Source organism: Mustela erminea, chromosome 3, assembly GCF_009829155.1.
Source record: "Mustela erminea isolate mMusErm1 chromosome 3, mMusErm1.Pri, whole genome shotgun sequence".
Classification (NCBI taxonomy): domain Eukaryota; kingdom Metazoa; phylum Chordata; class Mammalia; order Carnivora; family Mustelidae; genus Mustela; species Mustela erminea.
This window is the reverse complement of record NC_045616.1, coordinates 128,767,034-128,779,311: the sequence shown is the minus strand read 5'-3', so window position 1 is coordinate 128,779,311 and position 12,278 is coordinate 128,767,034. Positions and strand designations below refer to the sequence as shown.

At 33.2% G+C, this 12,278-nt stretch overlaps 1 protein-coding gene across 1 annotated transcript in view; it reads right to left on the bottom strand.

The window, feature by feature from the left end:
- The window catches only part of HCN1 (hyperpolarization activated cyclic nucleotide gated potassium channel 1), a 392,660-nt gene that overhangs the window by 197,815 nt on the left and 182,567 nt on the right, over nucleotides 1-12,278 (bottom strand). The window lies entirely within an intron of this gene.

Below are 12,278 nucleotides of genomic sequence, written 5' to 3'. Positions count from 1 at the left end.
AACATATTGGTCTCGTCTGATACTGGATGTTATAACATAAACCTCACTGTATTTTAAGGAGTCCAGATCCATTATCAATTTGAGCTAATGGGCTAACCCTGGAACAGACACCTATACTGAGTCAAAATCCAGTCTATAAAGCTGAATATTTGGACTTATTCCTATTAACTTGGCATGGTTTAAACTCAAAAGGATTCAGTACTTCGGACAAGTTCTAAATGGAGATGTCCAAAAGGTTACTATCATTATTATCTGGGCTTTCAACCAGCATTTAAACTCACAAATCACTGTCATGTTTTCTGCTAAATTCAGCATTAGTTCTAGACTCCACATTATTTCATTCCTTCAGTATATGTATGTACTATGAGAATTAATAGAAGAGAATATTTTTGTATTTATGCTTAATAGTGTACTTAGAAATAAAACCCTGCAATTTTATTTAAGACTAATAAAGGTGAAAATTTTTTTTTTTAATATTTAATTTATTTATTTATTTATTTTTTTTATTTCCAGCATAACAGTATTCATTAATTTTTGCACCACACCCCGTGCTCCATGCAATCCGTGCCCTCTATAATACCCACCACCTGGTACCCCAACCTCCCACCCCCCGTCCCTTCAAAACCCTCAGATTGTTTTTCAGAGTCCATAGTCTCTCATGGTTCACCTCCCCTTCCAATTTCCCACAACTCCCTTCTCCTTTCTATATCCCCATGTCCTCCATGCTATTTGTTATGCTCCTTTCTGAAACTTTTTACTCTTAGTTTTTAAGACATCTCTACTATTAGATAGAGATTTTTAGCCTCATTCATAGATTTTATTGTTATGTTGTTGTTCTTTACTGAAAATCCACTTTCTCAAGCTGACTCCTCTAATCCTTCCCCTAAAAAAACCTCTTCTTATAGACTATATCTTCCCTATTTTATTTCTCTATTTGTTTTTGCTTATTTATTTTACAATATGTCCTAGACTCATATCACACTCAGAAAGCCCCAGATTAAACTTAAACTTTCTTTCACTAAGCAGTTTCTATTTTGGTGATTTTAGTTAGTGGCAAAGACATATACCCAGAAAGTGAAGAAATCTGAGATTCAACTTCAACTATTCTCTTTTTGGTCATCCTCTATTCCTACTAATCTTATCTCCTAAGTATAATAGTGCCTTTCTCCTATTTGTACTACCAATCTTGACTACCAATAATTCACATTCTCACCAGTTTTAACCTGGATTATTATAATGGCTCACAACTACTAAAGGAGTATATTCATCAGTGAAAGCTTTGAAAAATTAGAGCCAAACAGAAGAATGAACAAAAATCTGTATTTACAGCTACTGCTGACTTAACTATTGTTAATATTCTGGTTCTTCCTAGATATCTTTTGCAATTTATAGTCCATATATTTTAATATATACATGTATTTAAAAGGGGAAAGCAGTGTATAATGTTTTTATAACAAGTCTTTCATTTAATAGTATATAATGGGCTTTTTCCCCTATAAAAATAAATGTATTATTTGTGATTACTTGTTGTAGATCTTCTATAAATATGAATGGCATTTAAAATTTCTATATAGAATACTGCAGGTCAGGCTCTAATTGTTACTAAATTTAAAATACTTACCTCTTGGGCACCTGGTGGCTCAGTAGGCTAAATGTCTGCCTTTAGATCAGATCATGATTCCAGATCATGAGACCCCATGATCTCAGATCATGATCGAGCCCCACATAGGCTTCCTGCTCAGTGTGGAGCTTGCTTCTCCCTCTCCTCCTACCTTGTGCTTGTTCTCTCTCTCTCTCTCTCTCTCTCTCTCAAGTAAATGAATAAAATCTTAAAAATAAAATAAAATAAAATTTCTACCTCTTAATTCATTGTATTAAGTGAGCTGAAGTTTATTCAACCAATCTGTTATTAGGGGACATTTAGTGAGCCATTTCAAACATAGATTAAAATTTTGTAATTGGGGGCGCCTGGGTGGCTCAGTGGGTTAAAGCCTCTGCCTTCGGCTCAGGTCATGGTCCCAGGGTCCTGGGATCGAGCCCCACATCAGGCTCTCTGCTCAGCGGGGAGCCTGTTTCCTCCTCTCTCTCTCTCTCTCTCTGCCTACCTGTGATCTCTATCTGTCAAACAAATAAATTAAAAAAAAAAAATCTTTAAAATTTTGTAATTGAACCCTATCTATAAAAAGAAGAAAAAACAATAAATGTCCTCAGCATTGCACATGTGACTCTCAATTATCCAACCTTCTCCTCTATCTCTAGTTTCATATCCCATTAATATCTTCAAACTGATAAAGTTGTCTTAATTCATAATACAATCACAGTGTAAGATCATTTCAATCTGTATACAGGGATATATTTAAATACTAATAGATTTGTTACATGCTTCAAATTAGATATTTGAGGGTCATATATTCATGCATTTCTGCCTACTGTAATCCAGATACTTTGCTGGGTATGGATGAATCACGGGTAATCAAGGGGAGCACAATCCTTGGAACATTTATTCTCATATAAAAAAAGCAATTCTGCTTTAATTTAGTTTAAGCAAAACAAAACAAAACAAAAAAAAAACCCAAAATATTAAAATGCAACTAACCCCAGAAAAATTGTACATTACATTTTCATCTGTTGGGGGAAAAACAAGTGAGGGAAAACCACAGGAGAGGCAGGCTGGCTAGAAGCACCAGACACTATCATGGTGACAGGCTGAAGTTTCTAGAATGTAGTGGGCAGGCAGGATATAGCTGCAAAACTGCTGTAACTATAGGTAAGAGACCAATAGAAAGCAGAAAGATACACAGAAAGAATTAACATAACTGATAAACCCCTAGCCAGATTTATCAAGAAGAAAAAGGGAAACAGCCCAAATAAATAAAAGAGATCAGATCTCAACCAATTTCTGTGATGTTGGTTGAAATAAAAACAGAAATACAAACAATTATAAGATAATATTATGAAAAAGTATATGCCAAAAAATGGGGCAATCTGAAGAAATGGATAAGTTCCTAAAAACATATAAACTACCAATACTAGGGGCGCCTGGGTGGCTCAGTGGGTTAAAGCCTCTGCCTTCGGCTCAGGTCATGATCTCAGGGTCCTGGGATTGAGCCCCACATCAGGCTCTATGCTCAGCAGGGAGCCTGCTTCTTCCCCTCTCTCTGCCTACTTGTGTTCTCTGTCTGTCAAATAAATAAACAAAAATCTTAAAAAAAAAAAAAAAAAAACTACCAAAACTAAAACAGGAAGAAATAGAACAGACCCCAAACTACCAAAGACATTGCATCAGTCATCAAAAATCTCCCAACAAACTAGAATCCACGGTGGGATGGCTTCCCAGGGGAATTCTACCAAACCTCTAAAGAAAAGTTAATACCTATTTTTCCGATGCTATTCCAAAAAAATAGAAATGGAAGGAAACTTCCTAACTCACTCTATGAGACCAGCATTACCTCGATTCCAAAACCAGACAAAGACCCCACATAAAAGAATTACAGACCAATATCCGTGACGAACATCAATGCAAAAATTCTCAACATCATACTAGCTAATTAAATCCAACAGTACAGTAAAAGGATTATTCACCATAACCAAGTGGGATTTATTCCTGGGCTGCTAGAGGTGGTTCAGTAAGTCAACCAATGTGATACACTACGTTAAAAGAATAAAGGGTAAGAATGATATGATCCTCCCAATAGATGCAGAAAAAACATTTAACAAAGTAAACCATCTATTCTTGATAAAAACCCTCAAGAAAGTAAGGGTAGATGCAACATACCTGAACATGATAAAGACCATACATGGAAGATCCACAGCTAATATCATCCTCAATGGGGAAAAATGAAGAGCTTTTCTTCTACTGACAGGAATAAGACAGGGATGTATACTCCCACCATTGTTATTTAACGTAGTACTAGAAGTCCTAAAGCCTCAGTAATCAGAAAACAAAAAGAAAGGAAAGGCATCCAAATCAGCAAGGAAGAAGTCAAACATTCGTTCTTCCCTGATGATATGATACTCTATGTAGAAACCTGAAAGACTCCAGCAAAATACATGAATTCAGAAAAGTTGCAGGATTCAAAATCAATGTACAGAAATTTGTTGCGTTTCTATATACCAATAATGAAGCAGCAGAAAGAGAAATCAAGGAATTGATCCCATTTATAATTACACCAAAACAATAAGATACCTAGGAAAAGTACTAGCCAAAGAGGCAAAAGATCTGTACTGTGAATATTATAGAACACTTACGGGAGAAATTGAAGATGACACAAAGAAATTGAAAAGCATTCTATATTCATGGATTGGGAGAACAAATAGTATCAAAATGTCTACACTACCCAAAGCAATCTACACATTCAATGTAATCCTGGTCAAAATACCAACAGCATTTCTTATAGAACTAGAAAAAAACATTCTAAAATTTGCATAGAGTCACAAAAGACCACAAATAGCCAAACCAATCTTGAAAAAGAAAAGCAAATTGGGAGGCATCACAATCCCAGACTTCACGCTGTATTACAAAGCTGTAATCACCAAGACAGTATGGTACTGGCACAAAATCAGACACATGGATCAATAGAACAGATTAGAGAACTCAGAAACTGACCCACAACTATATGGTCAACTAAATTTTGACAAAGCAGGAAAGAATGTCCAATGGAAAAAGGACAGTCTCTTGAACAAATGGTGCTGGGAAAACTGGATAGCAACATGCAGAAAAAGAAACTGGACCATTTTCTTACACCAAAAACAAAAATAAATTCAAAATAGATGAAAGACCTAAATGTGAGACAGGAAACCATTAAATGCTAGACAAGAAAATAGGAAGCAACTCTATTATCTCAGTCGCTGCAACTTCTTAGTAGACAGGTCGCTGGAAGCCAGGGAAACAAAAGCAGAAATGAACTACTGGAACTTCATCAAGATAAAAAGCTTCTGCACAGTGAAGGAAACAATCAACAAAACTAAAAGGCAACTGATGGAACAGGAGAACATATTAGCAAATGACATATCTGATACATGGTTAGTATCTAAAGTCTATTAAAAAAAAATTCCCAAACTAAACACCCAAAAAGATTAACAATCTAGTTAAGAAATGGGTAAAAGACATGAATATTTTTCCAAAGAAGACATACAGATGACTAACAAACACATGAAAAAATGTTTAACATCACTCATCATTCGAGAAATACCAATCAAAACCACAATGAGATACTACCTCACTCCAGTCAGAATGGCTAAAATTAACAACTCAGTAAATAATAGATGTTGGTGAGGATGCAGAGAAAGGGAACCCCTTATGAACTGTTGGTGGGAAGGCAAACTAGCACAGCCACTCTGTAAACGGTATGGAGTTTCCTCAAAAAGTTGAAAATATCACTACCCTGTAAGTCCACAACTAGGCATTTACCCAAGGGATAAAAAATACTGATTCAAAAAATATATATATAAAAAAATATAAGCACCTCAATGTTTATAACAGCCAAATTATGGAAAGACCCCACATGTCCATCGACTGATGAATGGATAAGAAAGATGTGGTATATATATGCAATAGAATATTACTCTGCCATCAAAAAGAATGAAACCATGGCATTTCCAGCAATGCGGATAGAACTAGAGTGTATTATGCTAAGAGAAATAAGTCAGAGACAAACAAATACCATATGATTTCACTATATGTGGAATTTAAGAAACAATACAGATGAACATAGTGGAAGGGAAGGGAAGGGAAATTAAATAAGATAAAAACAGAGAAGGAGGCAAACCAGAGACTCCTAACCACAGAAAACAAACTGAAGGTTACTGGAAGGGAGGTGGGTGGGGGATGGACTAAAAGGGTGATGGGCATTAAGGAGAGCACGTGTTGGGATGAGTATAGGGTGTTACACGTAAGTGATGAAACACTAAATTCTACTCCCAAAACAAACACTACACTATATGTTAACTAACCTGAATTTAAATAAATAAATAAATAATGTACTGCAATATTTAAGTGTGTCAATATTTAAAAGGTTTAATAAATGAAAATCTTAAACTCTAGTACTTACATTTACCCAAGATAATTTTTATAATAATTATTTGTAGTATAGCATTAAAGCTTTTACTGATGTGTAGATAAAGTATCTATATCTTTATATCATATATATCTCTTGCAAAAATAAAAAAATACATTTCCTGAAAGAATGGCAAATTTGACTTGGGCCAAAGTAGCTGCCTTTGGCCCAAGTCATGATCCCAAGGTCCTGGAATCAAGTCCCATGTCTGGCTCCTCGCTCACTGGGGAGCCTGTTTCTCCCTCTGCCTGTCTCTCCCCCTGCTTGTACTCTCTCTCTGACAAATAAAATCTTAAAAAAAAAAAAGGTCACACAATTTTTCATTTAAAAAGAAATATCTGCCCTTTATTAATAGTTTCTTCTTAATTTATACTATCTAACTAAGTAAACTTGTCCTTAAATCTATCATCTTTACTGAAAATAGATACAATAATAGAAATGGTTTGTGAGGTATCCCTGTATTCCACTTGGGAGAATATATAGACGTATTTTATATGTATATTTCCCTAAAGACAGAAGACAATGGCTATAAGTTAAAATATACAGAAATCTTAATTATATTTTCCAGCAAGAATATTTTTCTTTATTCAACAGAAATGTACTTTATACTAGAAGAGTGAACAAAGTAACTTTTTACTATATTTAATAAAATGGAAGTTTTATTCTTTCTAATAGTTTTCTTTATTAATAATGTGAAAAGAGGGGCTAAGCTGTGATAATCACAAACGAATGTAATTTTCAAATGATATAACTATACAGGTAGAACAAGCTCAAAAATAAAAGCAATAACTAGTGCTTACCATGAATGATTCATATTTGCCCCACAATTTTTTTAAACTACTTTAAGATACCTCATCACTTTATTATTAAAAGAAAAAAATAAAAAGCTATTTAAAGTGGCCATGGCTGCTTGTGGATTTCTTGACCCTTTTTTCACCTTCTCTACAATTTCATCTAACTCCTTTATGAACTTAGGTCTCAGGGCAGCTTTTACTTCCTCCAGAAAACCTTCCCTGTGCCTCTTGGGACTGTAGTGGAAATCCTCCCCTATGTGTTCCCACAGCAACTTCATGCTTTTTTTAGCACTTATGCTGAGGCATAATTGCCTGTTTATTTATCTGTCCTCTTCAATTAGACCATATACTCCAGGTATATAAGAACTATGGTTTTTCATTATATTTCTAGTACTTTACACATATTTTTAGCTTTAGATAAAGTTCAATAAATGTTTATTGCATTAAATATAATGAGAATTTAAACAAATTTTCAAGATCATAGATCCAGATGAATTTGCTCTATGCTATTCCCAGGATACATTTACTTGACTGAACCATTATGAATACATCGGGACATGATATCCAACCTAATTTCAAAATCTGACCCACCTAGTATAAATCAGTATTGTGTCAAAGACAAGATTTTGTGTTCTTACCATCACTTTATAAAACTAATTAAAGCATTCTTTCCATAAACAGAAAACCTATATGTTTTATTACTTTATTGAGAAGATCTGGGATTCAAGCAAAAGAGAGGGTGGTGAGTAGACTATCATACCATACCAATATTGTTAAATCTTATGAAGACAGGTACATCATTCATGAAGTGAATCTTGAGGAAAATAATACATCATCATTCAGAATGGTGATCTAAAATTGGTGTATAAAAGAAATATGACCCCAAAAAAACCCCAAAACAAAAACAACCTAAAGTGTGTTTTAAGAAATAGTGAGCAAGCCAAGACTAATTCTACTGAAGTCAAAAGCACGTTTTATACAAAAGAACAGGAAGGAGAAAAAACGGCCCTTAGTTTTGTTCGTAAGATGGTCAATAAACTTGGTAATAACTGTTTATGAAGCTAGCATAGACAATAAACAAAAGAAGGCAGAAGATAAATTATTAGAAAAATAGCAATAAATTTTTGGTAAAAAATTTAAGTTAAAGGATTAACATAATTAACGTGTAAAAATGTATCACAAATACAGAAGGGAAAAATTAACATCTAAATGGAAAATTATGCAAAGGTTATAAGTATGTTTTGCTAAATAACATACATTTCCTAATAAAGATAAATAACATTCAGGATAAAGAAGATGTGATACACACACACACACACACACACACACACACACTAGAATACTATGCAGCCAACAAAAGAAACAAAATCTTGCCATTTGCAATGACATGACAGAACTAGAGAGTATTATGCTGAGTGAAATAAGTCAATCATAAAAAGACAATTATCATATGATCTCCCTGATATGAGAAATTTGAGAGGCAGAGTGGGGGAGTTGGGGCATAGAAAAGGAAAAAATGACGAGAAGGGATCGGGAGGGAAACAATCCATAGGAGACTCTTAATCTCACAAAACAAATTGAGGGATGCTGGGGGGTGAGGGGTATGGAGTGGGTGGTTGGGTTACGGACATTGGGGAGGGTATGTGCTATGGTGAGTGCTGTGAAGTGTGTAAGCCTGACGATTCACAGACCTGTACCCCTGGGGCAAATAATACATTATATGTTAACAAAAACAATTAATAAAAAAAGATAAATAACATTCAATCTCTAAATAATACAAATTATAAAATAATTTTTAAATGAAATACCATTTATCACCAATAATATGGGTTAATTTAAAATAATTTGTTCTACTAAAGACATGGACTCATTCACAATGGGTTATAATATAAATTGGTACATTTATGTAAAAATTGACAAAGTATCACTATTTCAAAATATTACACATATTTTGAAATAATGAATTAATACTTAAGAACAAGATGTATGAAAATACTCAGAGCTGTGGTCAATTATGTACATACGGCTGTCAATATACATCAGTGAAGAACAAAACAAAGCTGGCTACTCCTGAGAAGCTCACATTCTAATGGTAGAAGAGATGAGTACACAGACAATACAGCATACACAAAATGAATACATGAAATACATAGTATATCAGTAAGAAGATTATACATTTTATGGCAAAAAAAAAAAGAGTGATGTCAGAGAGATTAATAAATGCAAGTGGCTTAGCTAGAGTAGAGCAAGGGTTGGGCACTTGCAGTATAAATTGAGATCATCAGATTAGGCAGGGCCTTGTTCAGAAAGGGCTTGAATAAAGTAGCAGAGTTACACTGCACTCAAATTTCACCTTGCACACAAAGTAGAAGAAATGGACACATTCCCAGCATTCATAAATTTATCTGAATTATTTTGAATGTATTAGATTTAATGTTATAGCCTAAGGTAGTACATTTCAGAGGCAATGTAAACTTTAACTTTTGTATAGATTTTTGGAGTCTGTGAAATCATGGTTTGATTCACAACTGCTACTTCCTCAGTGAGGACCCGTAAGTTACTTAACCTCCCACGCCTTAGTCTTTTGACCTGTAAAATGAGGACAAAATTCCTTACTTAATAAAATTGCAGTGGTCAATAAATGCACTAATATCTTGCATGAATTCAGTGACTAGTAGGTGTTTTTCTTATTTGACTATACATCTTTAATACACTGAATAGACACTGTTTAAATTAATAGAATTAAAATATTAGTGAATTATTATTATCAGTTATTCTAAGATAATCTTGTTAGGCTAGTTTCTAGGAAATACTAAATAATTGATATTCATTTCATATTTTCCAGATACTCATTGTGATTTAATATACTAAACTATTTCTTTTATTGCCAAAAGCATGTATATGTAGTATGTTGTAACTTCTGAGACTTAATATAAGAGACTTGTTAACAATGAATTTTTGAAAATTACATCAAAAACTATTAAATATATTAAATCACAATGACATAGTCTATGGTGACTAACATAATAAAAAATTTAAAAAAATCATGAGACTTATTAAGTAGGAGAAATGAATAATATAGATTATTAATAGATTATTTCATACTTCATGTCATATCAAGAAGGATCTTTAACTTAGTAAATAAAAGAAACATGTAAATCATATATGATGATGACAAATCATTAGAGAGAATTTTTGTGCCCATTTTGGCTTCCTTATGAGAATTTACAGTCTTCTTTCTCTGTTTCTCATGGAATTTGTGACTCCTCAGCCTCTTTGATCTCTGTTGCACACTATTCATACATTTTTTAATAAAATCTTTTTTTTTCTTGTTAATCAATATAAGGACAAGAGTTTCATCCTAAAAGTCCTTTGATTCATATTGTCCACCACAGTGAATGAATGGCTGGCTTGTACACTGTAAGTACATCATAACCCATTAGCGATTTTATAATTAGTAACTTGATTCCAGTATGATAGCATATGCATGAATGGTTTAAAAATAAGAACAAAAAAGATCAAAGTCATCCATGCATCTTTTCTGACCATAATGCTGTGAAACTATAAATCAACCACAAGAAAAAATCTGGGAAGACCACAAATACATGGAGGTTAAATAAAATGCTACTAAACAATAAATCAAAGAGGAACCAAGAAACCAAGAAATCAAAGAGGAAATAAAAAAATACATGGAGACAAATGAATGTGAAAAAACAGTGATCCAAAATCTCTAGGGTGTAGCAAAAGAACCAAAGCTCTAAAAAGGAAGCTTATAGCAACAGAAGCCTATCTCAAGAAGAAAAAAATCTCAAACTACCTAACCTTAAGCCTAAAGCATCAGAAAAAGAACTAACAAAACCCCAAACCAAGAAAAAAAAGAAATAATAAAGATCAGAGCAGAAATAAATGAACTAGAAACAAACAAACAAAAATAGAACAAACAAACAAAAATAGAACAGATCAATTAAACCAGGAGATAGTTCTTTAAAAAGATCAACAAAATTGATAAAACTTTAGATTCATAGAGAGAGAAAGAGGGACTCAAATAAAATCAGAAATGAAAGAAGAGAAATAAACACCAAAGAAATACAAAGGATTATAAAAGAACAATGAAAAATTACATACCAAGAAATTGGACAAAGTAGAAGAAATGGAAACATTTCTAGAAACACATAACCTACCAAAATTGAATCAAGAAGAAAGAAAATTTTAACAGACCAATTACCAGTAATAAAATTGAATCAGTTTAAAAAAAAAAAAAAAAGCCCTCCCAATAAAAGAGGGCTTCACAGGAGGAATATCAAACTTTTAAAGAAAGAGTTAATACCTACTCTTTTCAAACTATTCCAAAAAATAGAAGAGGAAGAAAATATTCCAAATTCATTCTATGAGGCCTGTTTTACCTCTATTGCAAAACCAGATAAAAACGCAACAACAGAAAGAGAACAGACCAATATCTCTGATGAACAACAAAAGGTTAGCAAACTGAATCTAACACTGCCTTAAAAAAAAGAATTCACCATGATCAAGTTAGATTTATACCAGGATGCAAGGGTGGTTCAATATTTGCAAATCAATCAATGTGATACATCACATTAACAAGAGAGAGGATAAAAACCATGTAACCATTTCAAAAGGTGAGAAAAAGCATTTGACAAAGTACAACATCCATTCATGCGAAAAACTCAACAAAGTAGGTTAAGAGGGAATGTATCTCAACATAATAAAGGACATAAATGAAAAACCTACAGGTAACATCATACCCAATGATGAAAAACTGAAACCTTTCTCCCTAAGATCAGGAACAAGGCAAGGATGCCTCTCACAACTTTTATTCAACACAGTACTGGAAGTCCAACACACCGCAATTATACGAGAAAAAGAAATAAAAGCATCTAAATTAGTAAGGAAGATGTATACCTTACATTATTTGCAAATGACAAGATACCATATTTAGACTTCACCATAAAACTACTTGAACCGATATATGAATCCAACAGAGTCCCAGGATACAAAGTCAATGTACGGAAATCTGTGATTTTTGTATACAATAATAATGAAGCAACAAAAAGAGAAAAATTAAGAAAGCAAACCCATTTATAATTTTAGTGAAAATAATAAAATACATAGGAATAAACTTAACCAAAGAGGTGAAAGAGCTATACTCTGAAAACTACACAACACTGATGAAAGAAACTGGAGATGACACAAACAAATAGAAAGTCATTCCATGCCCATGGATTGTCAAGAACAAATATTGTTAAAATGTCCATACTACCTAAAGCAATCTATAGATATAATGTGATCCTTATAAAAATCCAATAGAATTTTTCAAGAACTAGAACAAATGATCAAAAAATGTGTATGAAAAAAAAATGTGTATGAAATGACAGAAAACCCTGAATAGCCAAAATAACCTTAGAAAAGA